The 7,006-nt window shown below is 40.0% G+C and overlaps 1 long non-coding RNA gene across 1 annotated transcript in view; it reads right to left on the bottom strand.

The window, feature by feature from the left end:
• Positions 1 to 6,805, bottom strand: part of LOC123510703 — a 29,909-nt gene extending 23,104 nt beyond the window's left edge. The window contains exons 1-3 of the long non-coding RNA XR_006676580.1: positions 6,318 to 6,805; positions 2,925 to 3,009; positions 236 to 508 (exon numbers count right to left, since the gene is read on the bottom strand). This is a non-coding gene — a long non-coding RNA (uncharacterized LOC123510703). The remainder of the gene's footprint in view (positions 1 to 235; positions 509 to 2,924; positions 3,010 to 6,317) is intronic.
• Between the last annotated feature and the right edge of the window lie 201 nt (positions 6,806 to 7,006).

Below are 7,006 nucleotides of genomic sequence, written 5' to 3'. Positions count from 1 at the left end.
ACAAAGATCGCCAACAGATAAAATCAGGTAGATAAATGAAAGGATGGAAGTGACAAAGGAAAACACGAAGAATAGAAAACTCGATAAATAATGACGAATAAGTAAATGAAAGATTGGAAGTAATAGATGAAGATAAATGGGATAGAAACATCTGGAGGAGACAATACGTACATAACGCTAACTTGTGATTCTAGAGAGGTGGCGAAAGGAGAGGAAGCAAATTGAATCAACTAACCGAGGTGGGCGATGCGTTGGTGCAGAGGTTCGGTGGTGCTTCAATGCTTCACTCAGTACAAGTAACTCAGGCGGGGGAGTGAGGGAAGACGGGAGTCTGGGAGGACGAGAGTGAGGGCGTGTGAAGATGCCGTGGTCAGCTCAGGACACGTAATGCACAAAGGCTCGGGAACTCACTGCAGGACAACCTATCAACGCGCTTACTCTTCTCCTCGCACGATCCTTTTTTCGTGGCCAGCCAGGCGTGCCAACCCCCGCCGCGAAGTTGGTAATCCTGACTGAAACTAATGACCTTAAGAAAAGTTGCCATACACGGGTTGTTAGTTGAAAAAAGAGAAATATTGAGGGGAAAAAAAGAAGAAAAATATAAAAAACATGGTGTCGGCGTACAGACATATTAGTGTTTTATCCCCGCTCCAAATGGTCATGTTGTGAGGCTCCTGTGTGTGTTTAATAAAGGAAAATATTAGAATGTACTGCTTGTGTTTTTTTTTTTTCCTCAAATTTGTTTTAATGTGTTGTTCTCTCACAAGGACTGTTTGTCGAAGGTTATGTGCTGTGACAGTATACGAAACCAAAGGAATCTCTCTCTCTCTCTCTCTCTCTCTCTCTCTCTGCAAAATACTCTGGTAACTAAACGAGACTTAGCCTTAACACACACACACACACACACACACACACACACACACACACACACACACATAAAGGTTATATACTGTGATAATTATACGAGACCTATGGATCTCTCTCTCTCTCTCTCTCTCTCTCTCTCTCTCTCTCTCTCTCTCAAGAGTAACTTCCATCGTTTCAGAATGCAAAGGCTACATGTGTGACGGCAAAGCAAAGGATTACCAAGACAGACTAAACCAAAATGAATAATAATGAAACTGGAAACACATCATACGAGTTTCCAAGCACTGGAACACCACGAGGGTTCTTCAGTGTCTTGCCTGCGTGATGAGGAAGTGGATACTGTACCAGAGACACAATAAAACAGGCTGACGATAAACCAGAATGAGGAATAATACTTTCAAACAGTAAATTTTAACATATACAAGTTTTCAAGCACAGGAGCAACACGAGGGTCCTTCAGTAACTCGTCTGCGTGATGAGGAAGTAAGGAATGTAAAGCAAACTCAGGCTAGACCATTGTGGAAAAGTAAACGGTTTCAAGCTCTAGATCCTGAACATGACAGTGTCCAAGCATACAGGAACTTCACAGGAATCCCTCACTCTGTTTGATAAGATGATAAAGAAAACTCATATATACTAAACCAATGTGGAAGAAATAAAAGTTTCAAGCTGTAAATCCTGAACATTGTAGAGTGCCCAAGTATACAACTACATCACAAGATTCCTTCACTTTGTTTTGATAAGATGATGAAGGAAGCTCATATACGTATCAAATTAATGTGGAAAAAATGTTTCGAGCTGTAAATCTTGAACATGATAGTGTGTTCAAGCATACAAGAACATCACAGGAATCCCTCACTCTGTTTGATAAGATGATAAAGGAAACTCTTATATTATAACCAATGTGGAAGAAATATAAGTTTCAGGTTGTAAATTCTGAACATAAGAGTTTTCAAGTATACAGGAACATCACTAGAATCCGTCAGTTTTTTTTTTTTTTATAAGAGGACGAAGGAAACTCATATACGTATTAAGTCAAAATGGAAAGAATAAATGCTTCAAGCTGCAAATCCTGAACATGACAGAGTGCCCAGTGATACAAGAACATCACAAAAATCCTTCACTCTGTTAGATAAGAAGATGATAAAGAAAACTCTTATACTAAATCAATGTGGAAAAGTAAACGGTTTCAAGCTCTAGATCCTGAACATGATAGAGTTTTCAAGTCTACAGGAACATCAGAAGAATCCCTCGCTGTGTTTGACAAGATGATGAAGGAAACTCGTATATTAAATCAATGTGGAAGAAATAAATGTCTCGAGGTGTAAATCCTGAACATGATAGACTGTCCAAGTACGTACAGGAACATCTCAGGACTCCGTCAGTACGTATGCCTTAATTTGTTTGAAAAGATAGGAACAAGAATCACAAGAATCCTTCATGCTGTTAGGTAAGAAGGTAATAATGCAAACTCAGACTAAATTACCGTGAAAAATAAACGGCTTCAAGCTGCAAATCCTGAACATAAGAGTTTCCAAGTATAGGAACACCTCAGAAATCTGTTAGTATCTTTGCTTGTCCGATTAAGATTAAAAAAAAAAATATTCATGCTAAATTAGTGAAAAAAATAAATAAAACGATAAATCCTTTACATGATAATAGCTTTCGAACACAAGCCGGCCACGCTAAACCTTCAGTACCTTAAGAACATATGAAAATAAGAAAATGAGGGAAGCTGCAAGAGGCTTTCAGTCATGCACGTGGCAGTCCCTGTATGACCAAAGCTACTTAATTCCATCTATCACCCCCACCCATGTATTTATCTAATCTTTTAAAGCTCCCTATTGACTTAGCACTAACAACATGATTACTGAGTCTGTTCCATTCATCAACCACTTTATTACAAGAACCAGTTCCTCCCCATTTCTTTCCTAAATCTGAATTTTTCACGCTTAAACCCATCATTTTTGGTTCTAACTTCTATCCTGGCTACTGATCCTAAGAATTTTGCTCATGTCTTTTTTATTATAACCCCTATACCACTTTCCTGCCCTTACCTACAACAAAGATCCTTCAGGGTACTCAGTTTGACCCTCGGCTGTACCCTCGTGACTTCTCGCCGATCCCAGCTGCAACCCGGACCTGTAGCACACAAAGAACTGTTGATGTTATGTAAGTCAGGACAGATTGTTATTGGAGCCGCTAGTGACGCGCGCTGCTGGAGGTTGCCTAATGCTCAATGGCCATTTTAGAAGTGTTTTCCCCTACCTATCTTCTCCCTTTACTTGATGTTTGAAGGGTTATACAGTGTTGTTATTGTTTTATCGTAGCTTGTGTATGTTTCGGTGCGTACTGGTTGAAAATCCTTCAGTGATGGTGAGGTTGTGTTAGTCTTGGTACGCTGTGATGTGTTTAGATGTGCTGCCTTTGGACTTCACTTGATGTTTAAAAGGAATACGAGTGTTGCTATTATTTTACCGTAGCTAGAGAAAAGATTGAGTGCGTAATGTTGGAAATGCACAAGTGGTAAGTGAGGCTGTGATGTGCTTAGATATACTACCTGTTCACTTTATTTGACGTTTGAAAGGTATACAAGTGTTGTTACTATTCTTTACCGTAGCTGGAGTAAGGCTGAGTGGCGAGTGCGTTGTGGTTGAAAAGGTACAAGACTTGGTACGTGGAGTAGTGTGATTCTTGGTGCGCTTTTATACGTTTAGAGGTTTCTTGTTCGATTTATTTGACGTTTGAAAGGTTATACAGTGTTGTTATTGTTTTACCGTAGCTTGAGAAAGGTTGAGTGTTTAATGTCGGAAATGCACAAGTGCGTAGATATACTACCTCTTCACTTTATTTGACGTTTGAAAGGTATATGAATGATGTTACTAATCTTTACCGTAGCTGGAGTAAGGTTAAGTGCGTAGTGGTTGGAAATGCGGCAGTGATAGGTGAGGTAGTGTGATTCTTGGTACGTTTAGATGTGTTTCCTGTTCGATTTATTTGATGTCTGAAAGGTTATACAGTGATGTTATTGTTTTATCGTGGCTGGAGAAAGATTGAGTGCGTAGTGGTTGGAAATGTACAAGTAATAAGTGAGGTTGTGTGATTTTTTTATGCGCTGTGATGTTTTTAAAAGAGTTTCCCGTTTCTATAAATTGTACAGGAAAAGCATGGTTTTTTTTTTTCTTTAATAAAAATCAATGCTTAATCAAATGCTTATGAAGGAAAAGCTCACGTGACAGACCAAGTCGGTATCTTAGCATTGTTTCTGTTTCCCTCATCTTCTAGGAAAAGATTTATACGACTGTTATATCTTTTATCCTCATTTTCTTTCTTAAAATCAAATAAGGAATGGCTGAAAATAATCACATATATATATAAAAAGAATAAAGACAATAAACTGACAGACGATGTTATATAATTAATTTCCTTTGTATTATGTGACGTGTTTAGGCAAAATGTTTCCTGTTTCCCTTGCATAACATATGAAAAATATATAAAAACTGTAACTTTTTCTTCACATGCAATCAAGCTGAGTAATAAATGTGGAAAAAAGGGAAGGAAAAACGTCAATCACTATCCTTGCCAAAAAAGTGGAAGAGATCGAGGCTTCTAGGCGAGTCTTAAGAGGGAGCACGACGATAAAGAATGGATGGGAGGTGACACGCAGAGAATGGATGGGAAGTGACACACAGAGGATGACGATAAAGGATGGATAGGAGGTGACACGCAGAGAATGGATGGGAAGTGACACACAGAGGATGACGATAAAAAATGGATGGGAGGTGACACGCAGAGAATGGATGGGAAGTGACACACAGAGTAAAGATAAAGGGCAAGAATAGCATTAAAATATATAGATACGTCTGTAGGACTCCTGTGATAACGAGTGAAAGGTATTATGGTATGATACACAGATATTCAGATAATGTTATAACACGAGTAGAGTAAATGCTGAAAATAGGATTGTAAATGTAGGATACGTTTGTAAGACTCGTGCGGTAAGCAGTGAAAGGTGTCATGGTCGGTGGATTTGGTGGATAGATATTCGATCAATCCTTCACTTGATATACACGCTAAGCAAAGGACGTAAGTAGATTTGCAAATGTAGGATGCGTTTGTAGGACTCCAGTCTTGATAAATATACTGTAGGCGTTATGGTTTGATTTACTACATATATCAAGTCCTGCACGAGAATATCTACACAAAACCAGTGTCAGGTGAAGGATGGGAATGTAGGATATGTTTGTAGGACGCGAATGTAAAATAGTGAAAGGACCTAACGCTTTATCCTCAAATTCTCAGACCGCCGGAGGCACGAGCAGCAGGGCAAAGGACAAATGAAGGTGAGAAATGTAGGATAGCTTTGTAGGACTCGCATATAGAGTAGTGAAAGGTCCTAAAAGACTCGTAAGGTTCCTTCTCCCAAATTTGCAACGCAGTCAAGGCCACGCAGCGCAAGCAGAGGACAAGAGGACAAGCACCTGTGTACGATGTTATAGGACACGCCCCCAGCTATGAATATGAAGGAGTGAAAGGCTTGAGGTCACGTGAGAGGCAATGACACATAGAGTCAGAAGGAGGGCAAGACTACACTAAACAAATGAAGTATTCAAAAACACTTTGTTCTCTGACTCCAGCTATTTTCGAAGGCCACAGAGATGATTAGCCATGATTTCAAGAGTATTTCCCCTATTGATGTTGCATAAATCTTGCCAATCTGTCACTATAGCCATAAAAAAGTAAAAAAAAATCACGTGCCACTTCAATCAGAGTGTTTTGGAAGTAGTAAAGGTGCGGAGAGCAATGTTTGAGAAGTACCGCCCTGACACATGTCCGCTGAACAGAGCAAGAGTAGCTAGCGGGCGTGAGGATCTTGCACTCTGAAATCTGCAAGGTCGAGTGACGCAGGGCAAAGTGTTTTTATGAGATCCCGGACAGAGAGGAAAAAAAACTGTGAAAAACGAGTGGAAAAAACCATCCCAGGTAAAAAAGTTTATGGAAGGGAATCCCAGAGGAAAGAGACTTAGTCTGGTGGAGGGGGAAGGGGTGGATGAGGAAGGGCAGGAGGGAGGTGACCAAGTGGTGATAAAGAAACGACGTGAGGAAATAATAATACGGTGTTGAGAGAGAGAGAGAGAGAGAGAGAGAGAGAGAGAGAGAGAGAGAGAGAGAGAGAGAGAGAGAGAGAGAGGGGGCGGCCTTCGCATGGCGGCCATTTCATGTACCTGGCCTGCAGTGTTGAAATATAGTAATGCTTATACACGTAAAATGAACAAAACAGCTTTTAAAATTTGACAAACAGCAGCATTTTCTTTGTTTCCCTTGAAGAATCAGAAAAAATAATAAATCCACTTTTTTGGTCTACGGTGCTGAAATGGATGAATAGATTGATGAATGAATTGCAGAAGTGAATAAGTAGTAAATAACTTCTAGTACTGCAGTCTACATACCTTGCTGTCCTCACCTTGCAGACTTCCTCCCGCTAGTAATGTTTCTCATCTCTCGCCTCTCATTGCCTCAAGCTGGCCGGCCTCACACTGGCTAAGAGTGTCCTGATGCTACGCTGTGACTGGCTAAAGGTTTCCACTGTGGTCTGAACACACATTCCCGACTCACTTTATTTGCACCAGATACATCCTCCATAAACCCCAATTCACACTTGAAAACTATAAACTATGAACTAAATGATAAACAAACACATCTGCTGAATCAAATACTGCGATACACGAACGGAGATAACAACTTTACTTACCGAACTGCGTAACGAGATGAATGAACGATGCCAGAGAGAAACAGCGGCTCGAGACAAGGTTCGAAACACTTTCCTTCCTTGCCGCACCTCCACTATTTCAAAAGGCTCTAATTGAAGCTACACAGATGTTTAACTCCTTCACTACCATGACACGTCTTCATATTTATTCTGTTTGATATTAGACGATCTTTACTGCTTCAGAAACTCATGTGAGGATTGAAATAGCGAAGATTCAGGCCATTAATCTTCTGACCTCCATAAAGCCTTCTTAATGTAAATGAAATCGTCTAGTCATATCGAAAACTCGTGGTAAAAATGCGTCCCAGTACTGAAGGGGGTTAAGGTTTTCTTTTGTAGTTTAAGTAATATATCAACAAGAATTCTGCG

This window comes from Portunus trituberculatus, chromosome 30 (genome assembly GCF_017591435.1).
Source record: "Portunus trituberculatus isolate SZX2019 chromosome 30, ASM1759143v1, whole genome shotgun sequence".
NCBI classification, from domain to species: domain Eukaryota; kingdom Metazoa; phylum Arthropoda; class Malacostraca; order Decapoda; family Portunidae; genus Portunus; species Portunus trituberculatus.
The sequence above is the reverse complement of the archived record's forward strand: the minus strand, read 5'-3'. Positions and strand labels throughout refer to the sequence as shown.